This window comes from Sturnus vulgaris, chromosome 1 (assembly GCF_052056855.1).
Source record: "Sturnus vulgaris isolate bStuVul1 chromosome 1, bStuVul1.hap1, whole genome shotgun sequence".
Lineage (NCBI taxonomy): Eukaryota > Metazoa > Chordata > Aves > Passeriformes > Sturnidae > Sturnus > Sturnus vulgaris.
Window position 1 is genome coordinate 99,682,127 of NC_142243.1, and position 27,802 is coordinate 99,709,928.

Genomic DNA, 27,802 nt, shown 5'->3' on the forward strand with positions numbered 1-27,802 from the left:
TGATAATGATAAATGGGATAAGGTATGAACAGCAGCAGCAACAATATTAATAACAAGAGTATATAAAAGAGAGAGTGAATTACACACAGAAAGGTGCTCAGCACCTTGGATTCCACACGTGGAATTCCATGGGTGGATATCCATTCCACCCATGGGTTCCATACATCTTCCTAGACCAAGAGAGCAGAGTGGATGATTCCACAGCCTGGCAGGGACGTGCAGTTTTCCCGAGACAAAGGCAAGATGCTGGACCTTCTGCTGGAATTCCCCAAGGCAATGAAAAACAATGATGGACAAACACCCAAGCAGGATCGTGCAGGCTGGTCCACCCCTTCCTGTACCACACCCACCAGCAATGATGTGGGTGGTATGGAATAACAAACTAGTCATGCCCACATGGCTCACAGCACCTGTGAGAAAAACTAGGACATCTGCCCAAATTTTTTATCTGTGAATGTTTAAGATAGCAGAAAAGCCTTTTAAAATACACGAAGATTTCTCTGCTTGCAAAGTTAATATTATGTACAAATGAATATCAGGAGTACTTTGTACAAGTATGCCTCCCACCGGGCTCAAAAGGACTTCTGCATTCTGTCTTATTCACTGTAGGTCAGCCCACTGAAAAGTTCTGCCTATATTTCAGGGAGTTTGGATCAGATCCTGGAGCAACTTAGCAATTTTTTTTTTTAACTTCTGACCTCTCCAGTCTATGTTTTACTCATTAGTCAAACAGATACATTGCCATTATTAACATTAATAGAAACCTTTCATCGTTATTATTCATAATGGCCTTTTGTGTGATGAGATCAATATTCTTCTTCCTCTTCTAAGAAGGTAAAATACATTTTAAAAAATCAAAGATTCTCTAGGGATCCAGAAATTTGAAAATCTACATAGCAACCATTTGATGCAAAATGACCAAGAGTTTACTCCTGAACATGGCTGTAAATTGTTAAGGATTAGTCCTCAAGGTGTGAAACGTGCAGTTTTCAAAGCAGTGTTTTAGATCATTCATTCCAAGTGTGGATGTATATATAGCAACTATAACTGGCATAAATATAGTCATATGAGAGTCCTGGGAACAGTCTCCTGTTCTGTATTGCAATAATATATCAGCATAGTAGTATAGTATTTTTCTGTTTCCATAGTGCAAGTTATGGAGATGCTTTAGGGATCACAAAATGTATCAAGGAGATAGGCATACCCAGCGGATCTCTTCAGTCTAGTGGTTTTTAAAAGCATTATTCACTGAAATCATTATTCCTATTATGAGTTTAACAAAACACTTCTTAGTTGAAAACGGCCAGTAGAGAGCAGATGTAAAAAAAAAATATGGTCTAAGGGAGTAGACTTGGTCATCTTGCAATGCCATTTCTCATTTATTTTGAATGGTTATAGTTTTGAAAAGCAGACTCTTGTTCTGTTCCTGTTCTTGCCATTTCCCCCCTTGATCTGATTGTGTGATTTAATGGATTCACTTTAGCAATGGATGATTAAAAATGTTTTATGAATTCAGGTTATGGGTACAGTCACTTAAGATGCAGATATTACTCTTGATTGTTCTAAGGGAGTTGACTGACGTCTCTTTTACGGGAGCTCAGCAGTGTTAGCATGGGTTACAGGTCTAGTTTTGTGAATAAAAGTCTTTAATAATTTGTTTAAACCCCTCTAATGACAGTTTTGAATGACAACATGAGCCTCCTGTGTTCATCTTTCTAATGCACAGTGTGAAGCTCTAGCTGCCTGTTCAGTAGAAAGAATATTTCTCTAATTATAAAGAACTTCACTAGGATATCTTACATGCAAGGGCCCTTTTCCCCAGTACTGTTCTTCCATTTGAGACGAAAGCAGCTCGTGTAGCTGCATTACTCCACTGCTCCTGGCAGAGAAGACACTTGCCCTGCAATGTGTCCTTAAAGGCCAGAGTGTAGGGCGAGTCACCCCTGCTGTGCAAGCTGGGGTGAGCGGGGTGGGGAGCACCAAGCTGGCTTTCAACCTAAGGAAAACAAAAGGATGACCTGCAGCACAGGGCAAGAACAAATTGAAATCTGTCTTAATGAGTGTTTTGTTCTCTTTAACAAATCATAGCAAAGGAGGGAGCTGCTAGGGCAAAGAGCTAAAAATAAAACATGATTATTTGTCGTGCTTCCACTGTTTCTACACTGATTTCAGTATGACTTTGGTCTTCTCACCAACTTGTTTCTGTGTGTAAAATAAATTAAAAGAAGATTAAGGCTGATGCTGCCTATTTGTGTTGTGAAATTTTCTCAGGTCACTTTAGTTATAGAAATATGTCATAATTTGTGTCTCTCTAGGGATAGACATACTGCTAAGTTACTCCTGAGCAATATTCTGATATAAACTGGTACAGCTTTAATTAATTCAAACAGAAACCACATTCTTGTCCCTTTTACTTTTTTGACTTTGTAATTCACCAACTTGGTTTGGGTTACTATGATTTTTATCAGTGCTAATGGCTGATTCTTGTTTTACTAATGATTCAAAATAGCCTGTTCTGATTATTGAGATGTGTTGGGAGGAATACAAATGTTTTAAAAAACCTCCAAATCTGGATATAATTTATCTTTTTGGTCTGAGATGCCTGTTTAACTAATTAAATGTTTTGTATTTTTTTTTATGGTTATGTAGTTAGTACTTGAACTATCATCAAAATTTAGAGCTGTGTATTCATAGTTTCTTGTTAAACATTTGACTGTGTTCCAGAATAATTGACTTGCACAGGAGTGGGTTAAATTTTCTTCTCTGATTTTGTCAGAAAATTATACTTCCAGATCAGGAAGTCCATCTAATACCCAGGGACTAGGAAATGATCATTATATGTTTGACTTGTTTATATACTTTTCCTTATTATTGTTTTTGTGATCTTTCAATAATTTCTGCTTGAGAAAGGAGAAGTCAAAAAATGCTCAAATGTGCATGTGCTGTGTACCTGGGTATGTCTAAGATGTCAATGAGTGAAGGAAAACAGAGGAATTGAATGAATTTTATTAATTTTTTTAAGAAGGATATCTATTGGCCATTACCACTACATAAAGAATACGAATTACCTTGTAAACATGAGGCAAAGAAAGAAAACAGAACCTCTTCCCACAGAGTATTTTTCCATTATTTTGAAATTCAAGGTTGTAGAAGGTTGATGGAGCTGAATTCTGTGACTTGGTTTTTCAGTGTTAGATAAAATAATGAACTGCAATCTAATTTATGTTTTTGCAAACTAAGGTAAAACTGCTGTGGTTGAAATTGTGAGGAGAAGGTCTACTGTGCCCAGAAAATATATTCTACCTCAAATGGCGTGCTCCTGTTTCTGTGCCAGTATGTGTCTGAACATTGAGGGGACAGTAGATAGGGGGTGGAATCTTAATTATTGATCTGTGACAAAGACAGAATATTTGTCTTAAGGTCTGGAATGCTGTGAGAATTGATGAATAGTATCAGGGAGGACAGGAAATATAATCCTGGATAGATTCACAGAGCCTGGAGTTTACTAGTGATGAGCACAAAGAATACTTCCTTGTGCAAAGTATCCAAACCAGGCAGCTACTAGTCTGTCTTACCAAAGGTTTTCTTAGAGGAAAACTTGCTGGAAAAATTACAGTCTCTGACTGGAATTTCAATCACATTGAAGTGGCTATAAGAGTATTTTCAATAGCTCTGAGGTCTGGGATTATGGTTTATGTGTGAGATGGCTTACAGAAAGACACCTCTGCTAAGGAGTCATATGCAGTGGTTGCCAAACATGCAACTTCTAAGACCGTTAATTACTTTTAATGGCCATTAAGTACTCTTGTGTCCTTGGTATGAAGTACAAGCTGCAGCTGACTATATGATATACTGGCACAAGGACAGTGCCTGGATGTAGGACAGGACTTGAGCTGCAGGTCCCAGTGGAGGCTACAAAAAGGTATTTTGCTTCAGGAAACCCTACATACTCCATGTAGGAAAAGATGAAACTGAATTTTTGTCTTCTTGACAACATAGCTTGAGAGGGTGTGCCTGCACTGAAGCCACAGAAGGGTAAGAAATATAGAATAGTGCTAACAAGATGATGTAAAACTAGCTAGTTTATGTCTCATAGCCGTACATTTGTGGAGTCCAAAAAACAGAATAAACTACCTCAGTATGAACTGGAGTCTGATGCTGCCATAACTTGCATTTATCTCTTATACTTTTCCATTTGCTTAAAATTGTATTAATTATTTCTGTATAGATGTACTAGGACAGTAACAACCTATTTTATTGCATTGTTATGATAAGTAGTTTCTGCCTATTTCTTTTCTATCTGAATGTACAGATAGATTTTTCACATATTATCAAGGAAACATGCCTTGCACAAAAATTAGTATTTGTCTTTCAACTGTATACAGGATATTTTCAGCTAGCTCATCTGAATTGGTTAATTTCTTCATTCATTGATGTCTTTTCTTCTGCATCACAGAATGTGTCTGTTCATCAGTCATTGATTAAGAAGATGGAATTTTTTTTTCCTATATTCAAAATAATCTTCGCATAGGTTTGTATTTTCAAAGGTCATTACTGAGGGTGTTAAACTTTATGCAGCATTTACATGCCTAAAGCCAGTCCTTCTAGATACTCAGATGCATGTTTAGACATCTGAGTATCTTAGAAAATCTGGTCCATGAACTTCACAACTTTACCTACTAATTTTGTTGAGATAAATTATAAATCTGGAACAAGAACAGGATTTCAAGCAAGAATTTCCAAATTTCATCCTTTATACTGTGGGTAAATGAAAAAATATACGCTTGCAATATAATCCATTGCTATTTTTCATATTATGATCCCTAAATCTTTAAGATTTTGGTTCTCAAAATGCTATCACAAAGTACTGTAACTAAAACCAAAACATATTATTAACGAAAAGGTAAGTGGAACTAGCCTTAAACTTTAAGCCTCTTCAAGGCCTCATCTTCCCACTGCATTTATCAGTGCAACTAGAACATAACAGATAAAGTTTGTCTGTGGAAGAATATGGGAATATTCTGAGAGCACTTTAAAAACCCCATAAATTTTTTTGTGATCCCTTTTGAAAACCAAAAAAATAACTGTGATTCCTTCTTCAGATATTTCTATAGTCTGTCTGATCAGTTTCACTGAAAAAAATCCATATTTGCCTGCTCATTTTATTGGAGTTTTAGGGTTGCTCATCATACCTTCTTTTTAAGCATGTATCTTTTTTAAGCATATAGAAACTCCTGCTCAATAACTTACCAGATCAAGGCTCATCCTCACATGATGTAGAAGTTTAATAATTAGAATTTTAATAATTGTTTTTTGTAAATAAGACTCATAAACTCTCCTACCCCTAGAATGTCTTCAATTCTCAACTTCAGTGTTGCACAGATAGAAAGGAGGTGTATGCATTTTAATTCTGAATATTCAATACTCTTTTGAGTATTTGAACTGAATCTATCCAATACTGTTGCCTTTGGTGTTAGGACAAAGAGAGGCTCAACAAGTTTTTTTTTTGAGTCGTGAAGCTAGACTGCTGTAGAATAGAAAGAGAAAGCCATAATTGTTGCAGGCACATACAATTCCATTAAAAATGATGAAGCTGAATCTGATAACAATAAATTAAAAAAAAACCCCTCATAGTTTGTGTTGAAGAATTGTTCTATAAAGCAGAAAAAAAGGGGAATCATTCATGATGGAAAAGCCCTCTCCAATTTCTTAAAAATCTATTGCGAGTTTGTTTTGCTCTTAATAACTTCTCTCTCTGATTGATTTGAAAATGTAGGAAAGCACTTTAAGTATTGATTTGTAATATGGAACTGTACACTGATTGCACATCCTCACTTTTCTATTCATGTCTGTTATTGTGAAGGTTTGGATGGATGTAGCAAAGCGTGTGAGCAGGAGCTAAGCAGCCCTTATGGATATTGAGGGTGTTGGGGGTCAAAAGCCACCGACCAGAACTGAGCAACTACTAAGAGCTGAGCCTGGCCTGTGAGAGTAATTTGATCCCTTCAATTTACCCTGGATATCCTGGAAATAGATCTGGCTCTTTTTAGAGCAGATGAGCTCTAGAGAGCATCAGTGGAAATGGAAACCAGCATGAGGCAGGCTTGCATTAAATAGCTTTATAGGAGGCAGACTTGTATTAAATAGCTCTATAGAAGAATGCAGTACATGTTACTGAAATCAACTAATGCTGTCATTCTTTATATCTGCTTCAAAATTATCAGTATCAGGATGGGGTTTTTTTGCAGATTGTAAAGAATAAGGATGTACCATATCTTCTTAGCTCAAGGATACATATTTTAAGTGTAAGAATTAATGATTCACATAAAATATTGTTACCAAAAAGTGCATTTAGGAATAAAAACTCTGCAACTGACTCTGAATTATTGTATTCTGTCTGGCAGTGTACATGTAAAAGTACATTTTCTGTAGAAAGAGTACTAAACTTAGTTTAGTTTAGTGCTTAGTTTACTGATTGCCCACTGCCTACTGAATATTGAATTTTTTTAAAGTATTAATACTAGATTAGAAAACCCTAAGAGTGGTCTTCCAGTACTTGAAATTTCAAATTTTACAGTGTTCTTTTTCTTGATGGACTCAGTTTCAAACTGAGTTTGAAACTTCCTTTCATTTTCAATGTCATTTAATTGCTAGGTATTAGACACTGTATCTGCCCCATCATGTGTCAGCAGCTGCAAATTAGCCACTTAGACATCTAACTACGAATATTTTCCCCTGCAGTTCACTGCATGCACTAGGACCACATTTTCTTTTGTCAGAAGCATATTAATTCTAGAGGCCTGACTGAGACCCAGCTAAAAGTTTTTTCTTTTAAGTGTTAGCTTTTAAAGACAGCAGTAGGCAATTACACTGAAATTCACAGGAAAAGAACCTACAAAAATTGGGACATGGAGCCTGAAAAATCAAGCTGTATTTATTTTCCCTGTTACCTAGACGTGAATGTGGAATTGTGTTTTTAATATTTATTTGCCAGAACAGTTTTGAAGATTTTTCATTGGCACTGTTTCACTGATAGATCTGGACACAGGGCTCAGCTCCAGATTTCTGTCTACTCACCCAGAGGAGCTTGGAGACATGTCAGATGTGGTGGTTCCAGCCCCTGGGCAAAGCAATCATGGACTCAGTGACCCCAGGCCTCCCTGGCCCTTTGCCTCCTCACAGAATGCACTTCACAAACATGCTGCAATGTCTCAGCCCTCGGCATTGCCTCAGCTCTCCAGGGATCCTGCACAGGGCTGCCATGCAGATGGATGGCTATGCTTCCACTGTGGTGCAGCACGGTATAACTTGGGTGGCTCTTTGTGAGTGAGGATTTTCACTATTTTTTTTTTTTTGTGGGGAGTACCATTTGCAGGAGAATACATTTGGCACAGTGGAGCTGATGAAGCTTTTGCTTTCCCTGCAGGAAAGAAAGGGATTTTGAAGATATCACATACTGTTGAAGCAGAACATGCTGATCCACACTTCGCTAAATGACCTCTCTTGTTAGGTATATCAGCCACAATGTGATTTACTAATTTAAAAAGTCTGAGAGAGCAAGAAGAGTGAAGTGGAAAAAATACAGTCAGAGATTACCATATGCAAATCATTGCTGCTTCTCTAGAAGGTCAGTCTGTACTTAATCGTAATCAGCATACCCTGTTTGCCACACCTATCACTGCCCTATGGATTGTATTTGGTAAAAGTCAAAAATGCACACAGTTTCAAATTAATAAATATTGTATATATATACATATATATATATATATATATATAAAATAAAGCTTTAGTGAATATATACATGTGCATGCATTAATAAAAGTACACGTATGAGTGTGTATATATATATATGAATGCATAAAAGCCTCCTATAAAGGGAGATTATTACCTACAGATATATGGTTTATAAAAGTGAATATATATATTTGTAAATACATATAGAGCTATTAACGTATTAAATATTTATATCATTATTACAATTATTGTTATTCTAGACATGTAATTTTCCAAATGCTTCCCTGAATTTTCACTCAGCTTTCATCTTATTACCTGGTGAGCTGCTGCTTTTGATGTTGGCACACTTCATATTTTTCAATTTGGTGTTTGGATTGAAAAGTAAGGTTGCTGCACATGCTGAAACCATTTTCATTGTCCTTTTAATAATAATAGAATTTCTAAAACCATTATTCACTGACCATGTGTCTTGCCAGTAAAGGAAAAACTTTGCTGATCTTACATTGAGAAAGGCCAGGGTTATCTCTTGTTAAGCCATGAACTCCTAATTTGAATTTGTAATGTTTTACACAGAGACACTTTAAAAGAGAAATGATCTTTTTGTGCATGCTGTACAGTAACTCTAATGAAGCTAAATTGCACAGGGAAATGTCTTGGCCTGTAGGAAATCAGCAATAATGTTGGGGTTTGCATAACTGAAGCAGAATGTACCCCTGGAGAGGTGCAGGCTGCACTGGCAGCATGCTGAACACGGTGCAGTGATGGATGATGGATGATTGCCCATGGGAGAAAGGAAGGAATGAAAGATGTACATACACCAGCACAAAACTGTACCATATGGCAGCACCTGTGAAGGGAGAGTGGAGAATGTGTCTTATCCTGCTTCGTCTTCTCATGCCCACTACAAAGTACCTTGCTAGTGTGAGAAAACTAAATTGCAGTGGCATGAAATGCCCTCTGTATGTTCTGGCTGTCTTTGGAAAAAGAGGGCTTTACTTAGACATGATTTGGTTTTACTTCTTAGAACTCACAATTTGATTTAGATTTTTAACTTAAGGCTAAGGTTCTGGATGGAAGCTCAAAGCCTAAGTTTTTGGAGATCAAATACTTGCGTGATGGGGAAAAAAGGAAAGGGAATTAGATGTAATGTATGCTTGCATGAAGAATTAAACCTTAGATGGTTAATTTTTTTTAAAGTTTACCATTTCTACATTTGTCATAAGACTGAATACTAGGAACAAGCAGAGGAAAGGGGAAAAAAATTCACAGATTGATTCTATAAGTGTGACTATATTCCCTGGTTATTTTGACTGAATGAAGATGACTAGACAAATTAGTGATTTTCTGTAACTTTAATGGAAGTTCTTTACATGTATCAAAAAATGGATAAATCCTTCCACAGAGCAGACATGAGCACCAATAGGTAAATTTCTTCACTCTCTTCACTATTTATCCTAGATTCTCAAGAAATCCACTTTGGACGTGTCAGTCTAATTACTTCTGTAAGTAAGGCAGAAGGCATAGATCCCCTTTGTAGATTTATGATGGTTAAATGTCTCAATTTTTAATAAAAAGGCTGAATAAGGACTTTTTATTTTAAATGATGGTATTACATTGGATGATGTAGAATAAAATTTTACAATTTATTTTAAAGGATTTCTAAATATTGTTTGCTAGATATTTTTATTCCACTTCATTTAAAGAAGTTTTTAGCGTAAAGTGAGGGGCTGTGATTGATCAAGTCCTAATCTACCTATTCATTATATACCTGAGGGCTAGATTAAACTGCAGTCCTGGCAACTGGAAAAGCTTCCTTAATAATTTTCCTGGAATGGGCTAAACTGGAGAGTTGTACCTCAGATGATTTTTATGCATTCTCTTATTCACAAGTCAGCACTGAAAGAGACAATTCTCACCTGTCAGAATCATTCCTAACTGCCTAAGTCATAACTTATGCCCAGGAATATGTGCAAAATTTCATGAGTCTTTAAAAAATTTGACCCCAGTGATGCTTCTTCTATTTTTTATTTGAGAAATGATGACAAAATCTGTGGTATTCCCTGCACTGCAGGTTTTAAAAATTATTTGCTTGCATGTGAAGCCCTTACATATCACCAGACACCTCTCCTGATCACCACCATAAAGCCACCTTAAAGAGAGAAATTAGCCTAGGGTTTCTTGAATAATGAAATATTGTGATTAAATTGTTTAATAAGTCAGAAAAAAAGCAGACATGGTATTTTCCTGTCTAAAAAGGTGATATGCAATTTGTTGTAGCACACTTTGCAGAATTTTATGTACACTTATTTCCCTCAATAATACAATTATTCCTCTTTCTGTCCCTCAAATATCTATTAAAATAATATTTAGGAAAAGTATTGAAACCAGGAGAAGAGAGTACTCTTTTGTAGATCCTGAGCCTTTGTGGAATATGAGTCAACTAAATTTAGCGTTATGGATTCTCGGAACTAGAAATTTTCATCAGTATTCTAAAGGCTATTTCTATACACTAAAATGTGTTCTTTTATTTCTGAAAGAATGTTTGAATAAGAAAGTCATAGAATCATCTAGGTCAATGATCAAGAGATCATAGAATCATCTCTTCTCACGAAGAGATCTTCAAGATCATCCACCCAGCACTACCAGACACCCCTGAATCACTAAAGCATCGCCCAGTACCACATCCAGATGGTGACTTCACCACCTCCCTGGGCAACCTATTCTAATATCTGAGCACCCTAAGAGTATTAATTTTTTCTAATACCTAATCTGAATATCCCATCTCGACTAAGGCTCTTTCCTCTGGTCCTGTCACTGCAGGCATGGTAGAAGACATGGCCCCCCCATGACAACCTCCTTTCAGGTGGTGGTAGAGAGTAATGAGATTCTCCTGAGATTCTCCTTGAACTTCCTCTTCTCTAGACTAAACAAAGCCAGCTTTGAGAAACTGGACTATCAATGATTAATAAAAATACTTGCTCATTTCAGGAGGCACCAGGATGCTTTGCTAAGACTTGGTTTGCATCCCTTGAGGGAGAAGGTGAGTTTTTGTGTGTGTAATGGCTTGTCTGCATAGGACAGAGGCAGTGAACTATCACGACCTGGGGGCTAAAAACCAGACTTTGAAGCCAATAAGAGGCAAATCGTGCAGTGTGGGACTTTGGAGGGCCAATTACCTTCCCTTACACAAATCTCTGAGTTGTAATACTTCCCGATGTTGCTTCCTCCAGGGAATGTCTGATGGGGCATAACTGCCTCAACTGCACTGATATAAGAGGCAGCCAAGGAGGTGTCATAAACCATTAGAGATGCCCAGATCCCCTCAGCAGCTTTACACCAAAGGATTGCACATGATCTAAAAGTGTCTACTGCAAGAGACCATGTAAAACTTGCCCCCACACAGGAGAGTCACCAGGATGTTCCCATCTAGCCTGAGTGTATTTCAACCCAGCAGACTTTGTGTTTTAGGGGTCCCTTCCCCCAGTCCTGACAGATCAAGGCCATCACTTCCACCAACGGACAACTAAATTGCAACAACCAAGTCTTGTTGTGAGGTCCGTGGGTGGTGATTTCGTATTTTTCTACTCTTATCTTTTCCTTCTCTTCCTATCTTTTCTTTATAGATTTTTTTCAAGTTATATTTTTATGCTTTCATATTTCTATGTTAACGTAGATAATAACCAAACTGGATACATATCTGCCCTTCATTGCAACTAAGTTGTTCTAAAATAAAACCTGTATATATCTATATTTACAAACACTGATCATTCATTGTTGTTTCACTCTAATTTGCCCCATGGGACCTATTAATGAGAACTTGGGTTATCCTGGCCTTCCTGGGGGCAGGTCATAACAGTTTCTCACCTGGTTCCTCATAAAACCAGTGTGAAGGGTTCTAGACCCTTCACAAGCCTTGTAGCCTTTCTCTGGGCTGACTCCAGCACCTCAATGTCCTTTATAAATTGAAGGGACCAAAATGAAATGCAGCACTTGAGGCATGATCTCACCATTGCTGAGTGCAGGGGGATGATCCACTTCCTGGTCCATCTGGTCACACTATTCTTGATACAAACATTATTTTTTTATTCCAAAATATCAGGGAAATATTTAAAGAAACGACTCTTGATTCACTAGTGTTTTTTTCCCCTTGTTCTAGATGTATAATGTGCACTTTCAGAAGTCTGTGAAATTTTTAAACAGAAGGAATATTTCTGAAATTTTTGAAGGATGAGACATAAACTATCATTCCTTGTAGAGTCTCCACTTATGCTTTCCTGACAGTTTCAGTGAATTCTGGACATTTTTCTAGCTTATCAGAAGAAAAGTATCATAATTTTAGGCTATTGTCCTCAGGCACTTTTCACTGAGTTCATGCCTCTGTGTGAAAGAAAAATGCTACAACTTCTTTTCCATCAAACTCTACCTTTTAACACTTATGTTTTGGCAACATCTGATTTGCCTGCCTTTTCCTACAGTGATGCAGAGAAGTGAGAATGGTGCAGTAGTGCGCATCCTGCAGATTAATGTTCAGTCACTCTTCAAGGACACGTGAATTTATTTTTGGGGGGACTCCAGGGAAAATAATTTGTGAATGATCAGTAATTTTCACCAACTGTGATACTCTGTGGACACCTATACCTTGACAATACCTGAATATGCTTGTCAGGGTAGATAGGAAGAAAATACTTCATGGCACAGAGAACTGAGTGCAGCTTCATGGCACACGTCCAGGTAATCACACTAGACATGTTTCTAAAGTGTTATTATAGCACACCAAAATGTTGTCTGAATTTTAAACACATAAGAAAACCACAGACTCATTTGCCACCATACACAGATAGAGCTATCCTTCCAAAGCCATCTCCAATAATGAAAATTATGGCTCAGCTGTTCAATCAACCCAGTGGTAAGCAAATGTTGGTGGGAAATATACTCAAAGCAATTTCAATTAACAATAATTAAATTGTGCTTGGTTTAAAAATAGGATACCAGGAGTGAGGAATAAGATGCACAGCAGCTCTACAGGTGATAAATGAAGATCTGGCTCGCTGCTCACCTGGGTTTTCCAGATTTCTTCCAGGCAATGATAGTATCAGTGGAAAAACGGAAGCGAGTGGAACAGCATTTAGTAGGAAGATGTAATGTGTAGAGGGAAGGAAGAAATAACAAACACGTTCAGCCTGATGGAAACAGAATGAACCCAATCTTATCTCAGCAGCTATCTTCCTACTAGCCTAGGAGGAGGAGAAGAGAAACAGTTGTCAGCCAGGATGAAGATGTCACAGAGGAGAACAGCACTACTGCTGTTCTCAATTTTTGACAGAGAGTATATTCATCAGCATAGAGATCAGAGCTTCGAATATAACTCAGACAGCTGGATGTTGCTGCAATGCTTATCTTGGCAGAGGCCTTGTAACTCCGGATTTTTTTCAGGAAGGTGTTTGCTTTTAACCTGAAGAATTAGTTGAGCAAGTACAGAAGCACCTAGGTTTTAGTCATGCTCTCAGTAGCAGCTCTTTGTGTGCTTCCTGACCTGGAGTCCCTACAGATAGCTAGGTAATTTATGTTCTAACAAAAGAAAAAATTCTAACAGCACCACACTTTGCTTTCAGTAGTCTTCCTTTAATGCACAGAAGTATGGGAGGATTTTTTAAACAGTGAAACAAAATAATAATAATAAAAATACAATATACATGCTTTGTAATGCCAGATATTTCTTACTGTTAAATTTCTGTAATATTGCGTGGCATGATCAACATGCTATTAAGATTTTTGTTTCATTGTCATAGTTTTGTTTCAAATTAGTTAATTGTCCTTAGCTGCTTCATTTTGAGATGTAGTCAAACTTGTTCAGCACTTGGGAGTTTTGTTCACAACCTGATTTCTGCCAAGCAGAGGCAAATGACAAAAACAGAGCTTTACATATTAGCAGAACATCCACTCATTTGCTATACTCCTGATTATCTCATTACCATTTAATCACATAAACTTGATTTAACCAGATGAGTCAAGAAGGAGGTGAACCAATACAAGCTGTGACAAACTTGTCTGATTACTTACTGTTCTTGGCTCAGACAGCTGCAGATAATGGCATTTTTTAGGAAATATGATCTGCTAGTAAGTCTGAAACAATGTAAATATGAATTTAAAAAGTCAGATAATTCTGAATCAAAATTTTGCTGATAGTAGATAGTGGATGGTAAAGCACGTGTTGTTTCTGTTATGGATCCATTAATTTAGGTTGCTCATCTCACGTGATAGTTTTGTTCCTCCAAAAGATGTGGCAAATGCTAAACTTAGACCCAAACTAAAAAATTTGTTTATGTGAGAAGAGGAAATCCTGAAGTGTGCAAGGTCTTTATACGTCATGTTTGATGATATTTTTAATAAAGTTTCAAATATGAGATTGACAAACTTGTTCTTTGAATAGCTGAGATACCAACAATTCATAGCATAAACCATGGTGGGAGAACTCATATGTTTTTTCACGGCTACTGTTAATCAGGTTTTTAGGATCAGAATCATGTGTTGAATTTTTTTCCAGACCAAAAATATGTGTTAGGCATTTTGTTAGCAGATTTCTTTTGTGTGTCATTTGGGGCAGCTTGCTCAAGTCATGCTGCACACAGTGCTTTAATCTTTATTTTAGACATTCCCACAGAATGATTTTCAAGGATTTTTGCAGTTGACTGCTGTGAACAAAGAGCTTGCAAAAGAAATGGCATAGTAAGAGTATAAAGCCAATTTTTGAAGGGGGCTGTCAGTGTCCAATTGTTGACACTGATTTGCAGATAGGGAATGATGAAGGACTATTCTGAAAATCTGACTACAATATCAGTCTGAAACCAAGTGAAGCTGCACTAAGGAAATTAAAATCTTCTTTATGATTAAAATAATATTCAACTATTATCTATTTTAAAAATAAAATTATTACAAATATCTTCATAATCTCACTTTTCCCTGGAGCAGTGGGCAGTATTTTCTTGCTGAGCCTCACAATAAATTTTTTTTCCTATAGACTACGTAGATCAACCGGAATATTAGATAGATAAATAATAAATTGTTACTTGAGGTTATATGTATTGTTTACCCAATTGACCAAATTGTTCCTACTAAACTGTCCTCCATTTCAGTTGCTATTAATACTCACAGCATGACTTGAGGATTAATTGTCTATTTAGTGCTGTTGTTCTGAGGAACAGTTGAAAACTTATGCTAATAAATTACTTGATTAGTGTCATTTGACACAATGAGAATAATTTGTCAGTGGCAAGTGTTATTCCTCTTGGGAGAGTGAAGGTTAAGCAGAGATAAAATAGAAAAGCAAATTTGTGAACATCAGCATCATTATTCCTGGAAGAGAACACGAACATCTTTCTCTCCTTCCTTTGTCATGGAGATTCTTTTTTTCTTTTTGATAACCTTTCCTGATGACCAAAATTTTTTCATTGTTTTGCCTTCTAAAGGACCAAAAATTCTACTCAGAGTCTGAGAAAATAAATGCTAAAATATTTCCATACTTTAGATTATAGCAATTGTTGTCCTTAAAAAAATATACACTATGGTATATATTTTTAAAAGGAAAATGTGGATTGCTTAAATAATAGTTTTAAAGTAAAATATTTTTTAGAAAGATTTTGCTTTCTTTAGGTTTTTTTTTTCTTAATTCTAAATGGAATTTTGTTATTTCCAACAGTTGGCCTAATATAATCAGTAGGATATGAATTTTTCCATCTTGATAGAATCTACTTGAATGGTAGAATTTACATTGTTTGACCTTTTGAAGCAGTGGGACACACCAGAGTGAAAGTGGTTTCATGATTTAAGGCTGAATATGTAACACAATAGTGCTTGTGTTCTGTAACTCTGCCAGATCTCAATAAAAATTCTGTTTTCATTTGTTCCAACAAGGTGCTCTTGTGTAGCTACTGTTGTAGCTATTATACAAATGCAGGACAAAAAAAGTGCCTGGTATTCTTTGCTTGAGTTTTTTCACAGGAGATAGACATGAAAGGGGTAATTTGTGGTCATAAATAAAAAGCAAAGTAAATTACAGGGCAGTGGATATGACAGATAGTCCTTGCTGCACATTTTCAGCATTATTACTGCTCCTTAGGAAGGTTTCATGGATTGTGTGGTTTGAAGAAGTATATTGTGGTGCTGATTTTCCAAATGCTGAGTGTCAGCATAAGGAGAGAAGTGTCCAAAACCAAACACAGGAAAAAAAGGGCAGTGACAGCTTTCATCATGAAGCAGTCAGAAGTGAAACTGATCTTTCTTATTTATTATAGGAAAGTAAGTTAGTCTTGCTTAGTGTTGCTAAGTTTCTTGACTCCCTTTGCAGATGTTTTATACAGTTTTATTCATAGCTCCATTTGAGAATAAGCAGTTGTCATAAATCACTGCATTCTCAGACCTCTGCTTTGTATAGAAGCAAAATACAGTTAAACAAAAGTTTCACCTTGGGTTCAAGCTTAAAGAAACCAAATGTTGCTTTATTAACCAAAGTTCATTTTTCAAAATAAGTTTCTACCAACAGACTGGACAGTAATTAGGAATAATCTTGTATGACACTATCTGTCTTTTGGAATAAAAAGGAACTCTCCAGTTCTATTACATGCATATTCTTTATGTGTTGTAGACTTTCATATACCTTAAAGAGATGGTGTCTTTTAAATGAAATAATAAAAAAGAAAATATAATACAACTTATTTGATAGTTCAGGAGCCAGCAGACGACCTGACATCAGTCTTTACACCAACAGTTTGTCAAAAGGAGTCTCATAGAAATTAAGGAAGAAAGTTACCTGAGAGACCATCAGTCTGGGTTTTCATGGAGCCAGAAGAGTTGAACTTAGAGCAGCAAACAGAGTTGTGGATTATGTGAGGAGGGAATTTGATCAAGACATAATGAGTAGAGACATTCAGAGCAAATTGAAATAGGAAAATAATTTCTTAACCTGACAAGAAAAGTCTTGTCATCTTAAAGCTGGAAGTCTGCATATTTTTTATGTTGTATGCTAGTTTCAGGGAGAGTGAGGATGTGCGTAGTAGGGAAAAGATCAGAGATGATAAAGGTTACATTTTCTTTCATTTAGACTTCATTGTTCCAGACAAGTGAATTCTTGACATGTTTGGTGGACCATAACAGTGGCAACCCAAACACTAAGAAACCTGGAACTGTCCAAATGTTCACTGACAACCTGCCTGTATCAGAAAGAAGAGTTTAAATAATAGATTGCTTAAGAATGACTAAGATGGTGAGATCTGCCTCCAATGGAAAGAGATTTTCTTTGCAAATGTCCTTAGAGACCAAGAGCATTGACAAGAGATACGTAGGAATGAGACATTTAGAAAAAGGTGAAGAGGAGTTACTCTTAAAATTCAGTTGCAAAAACCAGAGAAATTGTCATTGCTAGTCATCCACCCTTGTCAGCTGGTGAAACATCAAGCAGTAAGTAATATCATTTCACACTACTCTAATATCAATGTGGTGGTCATTTGCACCATCTGTCACATAAATATTATTGGGCAGAAAAAGCATTTCCTCAGAGCAATGTTGAAAAGGCTTCAAGAATCAGATGAACAGTTCCTGTGGAAAAATATCAAAGAAATCAACAGACAAAACAGAGGAAGGAAACAGAGGAATTGAATAGAATACTTCTGCTGTGTCCTGGAAGACACTCTGTTTCAGCCCTGTTCCTGCCATTCCTATTGAATCAAAAAGAGGAAACCCACACTAGGCTATAACAGAGTGATGCATTTTTGGAACAGAAATAATGCCCATCACATACATTCTTACATGATATCATGGTGCAGAGGAAGAGTATGCACTGCAAGTTGTTATATGCTTTGGACAACACCACATTGTTGGATACCTGTAACTGCTGCTGAGACCATTCATTGTATTCATACCTTTCAAGCCTTGGTGATTCCTTTTACTCTGTATTTCCCTGCATTGTGAAGTTACTCAACATAACTCAAGGAAAGCAGGTAGCCTAACCATGCTAATGCAGAGCTCAGCTGGAGGGAATTATCGGGGCTTCTCAGCAAAGGTAAATTAATGCACATTTGTGCAGCTGCAAGAGCTTTGTGCAGATGCTGTTTGGCTGCTTCTGGTACCTGAATTCAATCATTTAAACTGTCTAAGTTTACCAGGAAGCTACAGTGCCATCTGAAGTATGGATATAGCCTACCTCTAGAGCAATAAGGATATCTTAAATTCAGTGCAATAACCATGAAATCTCTAAAGCTCTCCAACTGGAATAATTGTTCTGCCTTTGAAATTTCTTCTTTAATTTCAAACCCATAGTGAGGCAGTGTTCAGTACAACCAACATTAGCAGATAGTTCCCCAAAGACACTGCTTTATTTAAAAGGCAGGATAAAAAGTAGTTGTCTGTGTTATCACCACACATAAAGTATTTGTGTCTTTGGTTAAGTGGCAACCAATGTAAAAATAGTCGCTTCTAGAGGTTTTTCTTCCTGCTCTTCTAGCTTATTCTAATTAAACATGCTTGACTTTTAGATTTGGAAGATTATCGCTGGTATTAGGGCCCTACTTGCAAGGGTTTGCAAATCAAGAGACCAAAAAGTTTTAATTTTTTTTTTAAGTGGTAAGTTAACTCTCATATTCTAATGTAGATATTGTTACTAAAATCCCACAAACACCCCTACTGAAACAAAATATTTTCCATAAGGCTTAAATGGCTTTTTGTTTAGGCAACACAAAATCAGATGGAGTTAGAATAAGATATTTCTCCTGTACAGGTTAGACTCTTCTTGCAATACAAAGAAACTCCGATGAAATAAACACTGCTAAATGTCATCACATGTTACTGTCACATGGAATTCTATTTGAGAAGACTGCTTATTTGCCAGTGTAATTAGATTGCATTTCCTACAGTAGAAAGATGCTTAGCCTTAAGGAGATAGGGATGCAATTTCTCTGAATGACTGACTGCCTTATGGTTAGAAATTGCCTCAGGAGAAAAAGCAACAACTGTATTTTTGTGTTCAGTGGTGCAAGTAGAATATAGATATCCATCCCATGACTATTTAATAGACTTTTTGAAGAAAGCTTGTTCTTGATCTTTTATGGCCAGTATAAGTATTTTACTAATATGAAAGTTGGCAGATAAGCATGAATCTATGCTAACATTATCAATGTTAGTGAAGATAGTGTCTATTAGTAACTTCCAGCTAATATAATTTTATGAGTTTACAATCACTTTATTTTGTGTGCAATTAGTGAGCAAACATGTGCTTCTGTCTTTGCGAGTGTGCTTGTATGCATTACTTAAATTGTCCCAAAGATTATATTGGTGTATTCTACAAAGAATACACAATGAGCAAACCATCAAGGCTGAATAGTCTAACTGGTTAAAATCATGTACAACAGTAGGGGCCTTGAATTTTAGACTTTAAAACACTTTTAGTTTGTGAAATTAAAATTGTCATTTCTGGCAGCACAAAATTTTCCAGAATATTTTTGAATATTTCAGTACTCAAATAATTTGAATACTCATCATTAATAAATATTTGGATTAATTAGTATAAAAGAATTCACTATTAAATTCAAGGTAGCCCAATTTCTACCAAAAGAAAAAGTACTAGTGAGTGTAAACACCTTTGCTAAGAAGACAGTAATTTTTCTGGATAGACTTGTCTGTGGAATTCCTTGAGGTTTAGACGTAGGGGCAGTCTCTTTCTACTAATGACACTGGTGCAATTAGCAGGATCATGCTAATGAAACGCAGATGACGCAAGGTTGAGAGACAAATCAGCACAGAAGAGGATTGGAATATTTTACAAGGAGATGAGGGCAGAGAGCTGCGAGCAGAAGGCAGACAGCAGAGCTGCAGGTCCACTAGGACAGTCCTTATGAATATGAAAAGCATCTAAGCCCTATGAAGAGAGAAGCATCCTTCTAAAGGAATGAGGGAACAAAATCCCCACAAATACCCTCCACCATTTGTCAGGTTTTTAGTGGAGCTTTCTCACTTTATGAAAACATCCATCTAATATTGATGCTTATGATGGCAGGACACCATTCCTGTGTTCTTATGTTTAGTAAGTGTTTCTTATGATAACAAAGCTAGAAGGTGCACACAGACAAGAACAAATATAAAAAAAAGTTACATTAAAACTACTAAAAATTGAATTCAGAAAAATGTCATGACAAAATAGTAAGTCTAAGATCTGGTGAGATTTTGGCTCTGAAGATAGTTTTAATTTCTACTGAAATTCCACTGTTATACCAATACCAATATTTGGAACCAAAATGCAAATACATGTTACCTAATGGAATAAGTTTAGAGTGGGGAAAATTACTCTTTTATCAACTCATCAAAGTACTGCTTGGACGTGAATTAAGTTTATTCAAGAGATTAATAAAATCCAATATTCTTGTGGTACTGAGGCTTATAGTTCAATAGGAAATACTTTCCCTTAGGTTAAGGTCACGATTCAAAGCTAGTTTAGTGACATCTATTTTAGGATTGGAAGAGAGAAGAAACATGTTTTAACATGTCTGGATTTAGGCTGATGGTAAAAAACCCCAAACATGGTAGAATTAAGAAAACCTTGGCTTTTAAGAGAAGCAATAACTGAAGTTTTAAATTAAACCATTACCATAAAAAAATACTCCCACATACAAAACTCTAAAAGTCTGAGTTTTGTGGATAACTCTTTATATCTTATTCAAGGCAAAAGTTGTGAATGCTGCTTCAGTTTTTAAAATATCTGCTTCACTTCTCTCCTGTGATTTGTCTGTCATGTGGCACAAGTCATGAATATTTCTGATGACCTTTACACTTCTAATCAATGAGCAATGAGTGGATAAAGAATAAAAAGTCTGCAAATGACAGATAATCATAAAACTGACAGTTTGAGAAACCCAAATAAAACTCCAGTGACTGCAGTAACAATACTATTATTATTATTATTATTATTATTATTATTATTATTATCATTATCATTATCATTATCATTATTATTACTTGCACATCCTGTGTTGCATTTATTTCTTCAGTTATACCACCAATAAAATATTTAAAGCATAACACTGAAGTACAGATAAATGCCTTTGAGGTTATTTTTTAAAGCTAGGCAGTTATGAGCAAAGATTCCAAACATTTGAGAACTTCTTGGAAATTCATTCAAAGTAAAGATGTCTACATATGAAAGAACTGTCCTATATTCTTCAAGAATGAGACAATAAATAAAAAATTTATAGTGAGCACTAGACAGTGCTGTGAGAAAAGTGTTACCCTAATTCACAGCTTTGCTAAGATGTTTCTGTTCTTAAATATTTTTATTATTTTATGTGACTTGATAAAGCAGATTGTTTCAATTTTAAGTTGATTTAAGTTCAAAATGTCCCTTATTGGTAGTTGAAACCTGACATTTTAAGCTAATAGGCACCCATGAAACCACTATTACTTTAGATGAAGATGGTATTTTATATATTGAGTACTTTGCATTTTTTTAGATCTATGTTTCAAACATTTCAAAAGTGATTTAGCTGAAGTGATATTTCAGATATGTATCTGTACAAAATAGTTTCACAACTAATTCTAAACCAATTCATAACAGGTTGCTCCAAGACAGCAAGTAAAACTTTATTTTTAACAATATTTTTATGTACTTTAGTTACAGTAACCATGTATATCACTCACACAGATAGCTCCAATACATAGGTGTGTATGTACACAAAATAACTGGCCTCATTTTTTTAAAAGCATTTTTCCCTTGATATTGGATTTTATATTGCTATCCAGTAGTGCCTTGATCTTTAAAAAAGTGGTTCAAAACATTATAAATTTTAATGATACTGTTTTCTAAAGTCTGAATTGACTATTGTAAAAAAAAAAGTAATTTATTAATTTAAACATGTAATATGTACATTTCTTAACTTCATGAGATACATTTGCTTTATATACTAACACTGACAATAGTGAAAAAAACCTGAAATAAGCAAAGTGACTGAGTGGAGTCCTGCTCACTTACATAGATATCTTAAAAATTATATATCTACTCAGTGCCAAGAGATTAAGATAATTGCTTCATACAATGTGAGCTTTTATAAAAGGCTTTTCTTCCCACTGTGACATGAAGCTTTGAAGAGGGTTTCCACAGAGATATGAAGCTTTTTCTTATGAAAGGAGTTGCTCAGACTTCAAACATTTTTCATATTAATGGCAAGAAAAATAATCTCAGAAATGATAAGCTTGCTCCAAAGGCTAAATTCAAGGCTGGGATATGTACATCAGACAAAAATCAGGAGAAACAAAATGTTCTCCTCATCAGACAATATAAATATCTCTATTATATCTTCAGCAGAAATACATCTTTTAGCAGCGCTTACTGTGGACTTCACAGTATTACAGATTTTTTCTCCAGGTAACAGATAAGATAATTTCCAAGCTCAGTATGGAAATCTCAAGTATTTTTTGAGTCATGAGTAGGTGCTGCCTACTGAAGCTGGCTTTACTTGGTAACTAAAGTAAGTTCCGCCAGTTGTGGGAAATGTTATACAATTTTCCTGACAAAATTAAGATGACAGGTATAAACTATAAACTATGTCCAGCTTCCTTAGAAGCCATAGATAGAAGGGGGAGAAGTCAAAACTTTCCTTGATCTCTGTCTCATGTTCCTCTCTGCTAGAAGTGTAAGGGCTGGTTCCTGCCATGGTCCTTTTTGCCCTGGGCTGCTGCCCCTTCTGTGAAGAAGAACAAGGAACCTTCACTGCTAAAGGCCAACTAAGAAAATTGCTTCCTGACATTCAGAAAACTTATTAATTATTGAAATACCTGGCCATTCTTCTCTATCCCTGTCATGGAGCAGTCAGGGTCAGCTGCTAAGTGAGGGGAAGCCAAGACTTGACAGTGACCCAATGCAAGCTCTGCCCTTTGGGTAAACTTCCTACAGAAACCTGTTCAGACCATAAATCTGTGTGTTTTCGGAGAGAAAAATATATCATGATGGTAAAGTGAAATAAAATCGGTGTTTCTTCAAAAAGGGATTTTTCTTTGACCTGAAAATTCCAATATTGTAAAATTTTTGCTCCAAATTATCACAGAAATAGATTTTTTGTGGATTTATTTTTCTGTTTTGCATTATGTTAAAGCAGACAAACAGACAAACAAACTAACAAACACAAAACCTCCAAGCAAGCATAAGCCTGAAAATGTTGATACCATTTCTAATTATTAAAGTCAAAGAAATGCTTCAAGAAGAAAAAAAAAAACCAACACATTTTACTTCCCCTGTTGACTATTTGTTTCTGATTCAAATAACATGTTTCTTTTAGCATGTCTTGGTTTTGACAAAGCTGCTTTTATAATTGACACCTGCTTTATTGAAAAGGTTTCTGTATGACTAACTAGAGGATTTTGATTTGCAAGGAAGAGCATGTGAAGAACCACATGCTCTGACTGCGTTCGTGAACATAACATATTAGAAAAAAAAAGATAAAACATTTTGTAAATGTAAACACTATGAAAAAAGGAAGCAAAGGGAAAAGATGAAATGTGATATAGAATGATTATGAGATATGAGAAAGAAAAAAATTATGAGAGAACTAGATTTATTGGTAAGCCAGAGCTTGTTCACTTTGAAACTCAAGGGATTGACAGATTCAGCTGGCCATTTGCTGAAAACTGAAAACTAAAATAGTATTTCTCAAATATTCCTTTCAGAGAGAAATGCAAGAATTTTATAACTTTGTGTGTGAAATATGTATTTCTTGCTATACTTATTTGCATATATAAATATGGCCTCATATATGTGTTTAAGTGATATGTACATATTAAATCTGATTCAATCATTATAAGAACTGTGAAGAGTGCTCATGATGGATAAAGATAACAACTCGGACATTTCACAGAACTGCATCGACTTTGAAAATTTTTTTTAAATGTCCATGATAAAATAATGCACTGGGGAAAGCCAAAGTTACTATATTGTTCTGGAGAAAGAATAGGTAGATTCAAGTACTGTGAGATAGTAATTGCAAAAATAATGATAGTCATAGTACAGTGTAATGCAATGGTTTTATTTTCACAGAGCAGGAAACAACTTCTAGATATTATTACCCTGCTGCTCATCCTGCTTTCCTTCCTCAACTGTACAGTTATCAGTCTGTGTGCCAAAGACGACAATCACAAGTGGGCAAAGAAGGTAAAAGCCAAGTCTGAAATGACTGTATTACCAGTAGTTTTAAACAAAAGATCAAAGTTATGGGATACTGTCTGGAAAACTGAAGGATGAAAAGGACTGCAATTGAAGACCTGGGCTTTGTTTCAAGACATTCAGCTAATTCCTTCTTGTCATGCTATGAAGAATTTTAAAAAATATAATTATTATTTTATAATATATATTATTCAATAACAATGAAAGACAACACTACTGGTTTAATCAGTGGAGATAGAATCTAGGTCTGGAAATCAATCACTAGAGGAGGCAGGGTAGAGAAGGATTTTATATCGGAAAGTCAAACTGTTCCACATGTTCTGCTTATGTTCATGAATGTTGTATATTAGAAAAAAAAATCATCAAAGTACCTAAGGAAAGATCTGCAGTACAGGTTCATGATGAACAAAAATGTTAAATGGGATTTTATTGACTTGTTCTTGGGCTATGTCAGTAATTTGACTTTTTCCATGAACAGCAACAGGGAATGCATAAGTGCAACATGACTATTGCTTTAGAAATGAAGAATACTAATATGCTGTACTGTTTCCAGAGCAATATATGACAGTGTTTTCATATGATTCAATTAACTTATGCTCCTTTTCGATAGATTATTTTCTACACCTGCATTTCAACATAAAAAAAAAAATTTAGCTATTGATTTTGTTTTTTCTTTCATCCTTCACAGTAAGTTGCCTTACGTATAGTGAAAAGTGCTGACAGTTCCAAAAGAAAATCACCAATTGGCAAACACATAGGATTTCACAGATAGCTGGTTAGGTTGTTTCTGTAATGGAATATTCACAAAGTTCTGCCAATAAATTAATGACAAATGGAGCTCAGAGCCCCTCCAGGATACACTTCCTTGCTTCTGTAGTTCTTAGAATATTTTATTACTATTTTGCCTCTTTGATGCACTGACTTATTTGTCACAACATTTTAATCAAATTGCTTTGTTTATACCCCAAACCTTTAAAAACACAAGCTGAAACACAAAACAAGAATGTCAAATGATTCCTTTTTTAAATCAGTATCTCTGCATTCTGAGAATCACTCAGTAAAAAATAATTGGGAGAAAAGAATTCTCTTTGTATTAAAGGCTCATAGAATAGCATTTGTTTCTTTTGAAAATCTTTGTAAGTAGCACTGAGCTCAATGATATGTAGCATTGAGACAAAAGAATTTTTCATAAACCAGAAAGAAAATATGTTTCTGAATGCCAAGTTATTAAAAAGGATGATTAAAAATAGCATGCATATTCCTGAATTTAGAAGATATAATACATGCATTGAAAAATTATTCTTAGTGTCTGCAAGAAAGCAAATTAACAATAAAGGCTAAATTGTAATCACACAGGTGAATTACTGGAAAATAGGAACACTTGATATTGACTCCTGTGTGTCTCATAGCATCTCAATACCGCAATTAGCAACAAAAACTCATACATTTTCAAAGTAGCAGAACTGACTTAATGTCTGATTTTCCGTCTCACATAATAAAGACAATTACACCTTTTTCAGAGTTATTGACTGCAATTACTGCTTAATCCCAGTTAAGTTTTTAATATCATTGCCGATGTAGAAGGACTTGATAAAATACTTAAATTTTCAGGAAAATTCTTCAATATATGTGTATGTATACACTTGCAATTCCTTTTCTCAGTGTAGTCATTATATTAAGCACAGCCAGCTAATTTAAAATTCTGGACATAAGAAAAGCCCAGAATAAAGGCCAACATAGCTTCCAGAAGAACTGTGGTAATATTCAGTGGCAATTGTCTTCAGGCAATGTGTTAAGATATATTCCTTCATCTCCAAGTATGAAAAATCCCACCAAAAAATATTAACACAGGTGTATCGAGAGCTGGCTGTCATCATTTGTCTCCAAATGACGCAAGTAAAGTGCACAATGTTTGCTAAAGGCTATTTGGCAAGCGACAACTTTTTCCAAAATTTCCTGAAATAAAGTACATCTTATTTGGCTGATCTACAGCACACTTTCCCTTCTGATTGATCTCCTTGCAAGTTCATGGAAAACTTGAAGTAACCGAACACTGTTCGCAGCTGCATTGGTCAATATCTGATCAATTCTCTGCCCTGGTGTTTCTGTAACAGCATCCCATGGACACTGGCTGGCACAGAAGTGCACAGGGCTCACTCTTCTTGCAGTACCTCAGTGGGAGGCCACCCTTGCTAGATCTGGAGATATATGGGAAAGCATATTATGGAGTTGTGACCCTCAAATTGAGGCAAAGAATGAGATGAAGAGCACACAGGAAAAAGAAGGTGCATCCAGCTCTGAAACTGTGATCCAAAAAAACCACCTTGATGATCCCTTGGTAAAAGTTTCTCTGTTCCCTAAGGAGGGATGAATAACCTTTCTCATTGTTAATCTGAGCCACAGGACTGATTTGTGGGGTCTCTCAAAATGGTCCTTTCATATGGGCATTTAAAATTTTAAAAAATTTGGTAAGGAATGAGATGACAGCTGTTTCTGTGTGTGTTTTGTTTTTGTTTGGTTGGATTTTTGTTTCTTTTGTTTGGTTGATTTTGTGGGGTTTTGGTTGGCTGGTTGGTTGGGATTTTGTTTTTGTTTGCTTTTTTGTTTTTGTTTTTCGCTTGTTTGTTTGTTTTTTTGTTTTTTTTAGTTTTCTGTGTAAAATGGTGAAGGAAGAGCTAGGAAGTCAGCTTCCAGTCTAACATTACACAGAGCAGTGCTCAAAATTGGGTTTCTCAGCTTATTGTTCTGAAGCCCCTAGTTAAAGAGACATTTTAAAATTTGTATTCTGGTCCAAGGATCTGGCAAACAAAGTGCTGGTGGAGCAGCACTAACTTGTAAGTCCCCACATCTTTTATTGCATATTGTGTCCACTCTGCTGGAATCTTTTAGAGGCAATCCATTAACTGTAATGTATTAACATCCCACCTTCCTGATAACACTTTTATGTGTTAATTCATAATAATGTTATGGTGCATTGGTTTTCTGATTTCAAAGACAGATTAAATTCCTTACCCTTAGTTAATTACTTTGGATTTCACTAAAGATTGACAACTTTCTTTTAATATAGATATTTTCTCAAAAATAAAACTTGGTTTTCTTGTATCTTTTGTGATGTAGGTATTATCTGATGAAGAAAGATCAATCTCTATAAGCCTAGAATTCTCAAACAATCCTTAATGTACACCACAAGAGCAATATCTAGCTGTGGATTACTTAGGCACATGTTAAATATCCATTCTTAATTCTTGAATTTTATGGTTTAAATACTAATATTGGCAACTCTCTTCATTATTATTTTAGCATCCTCCACCACAAAAAAGTTAGTCCTGCTAAATAAGTTTTAGTAGTAAAGTTTCTTCTCAATTCGTCTCCCTTTACCACCACTCTGTCTGTACAGGGAAGGCAGCTGATGGTCATTTTGGGCAGAGTTCTTTCAGATAGGAAATCTTGCATATGATTAAAAAGTCACAAAAACAACTGTCTCTTGAAACAGTGCAAAGTTGAAATACAGTTAAAAAGTAAAAAAAGAACCCACCTTATTCTTCAGTGAATGCTTCACTCCTACTGTAAATAATGTGACTTTGAAATATTGTGCAATAGCTCTCTGAAAAACTTTCTCTTTTGTTACCCAAGTAACTGCTAAATTTAGCATTTCTGGCAGAAGAAACACAGGTTTTACATAAAAAACAAGACAAAAGGACAGAATGGAGATTTGGAATATGAGAATACGGGAAGACTTCATTTGACAATTTATATTAAGCCAGATCAAGAGTAAGAGCAAGTATCCTTGATAAAGAATATCATAGTTTTGCAAGTGTAAGCAAGGGCAGCCTTACTTGGGATCATATACTCATTGATTTAGATGTATCTGATGAA

The 27,802-nt window shown here is 35.6% G+C and overlaps 1 long non-coding RNA gene across 3 annotated transcripts in view; it reads right to left on the reverse strand.

Moving 5' to 3' along the window:
• LOC148225375 (uncharacterized) overlaps positions 1 to 27,802 on the reverse strand; it is an 89,343-nt gene that overhangs the window by 18,304 nt on the left and 43,237 nt on the right. For 2 of the 3 annotated variants that reach the window (XR_015806516.1, XR_015806511.1), the window contains 2 exons: positions 12,791 to 12,968; positions 7,084 to 7,420 (listed from right to left, as the gene is read on the reverse strand). The exons of the other annotated variant lie outside the window; for it this stretch is intronic. This is a non-coding gene — a long non-coding RNA (uncharacterized LOC148225375). Of the gene's footprint in view, positions 1 to 7,083; positions 7,421 to 12,790; positions 12,969 to 27,802 lie in introns of those variants that run through there. 3 annotated transcript variants of the gene reach the window in all.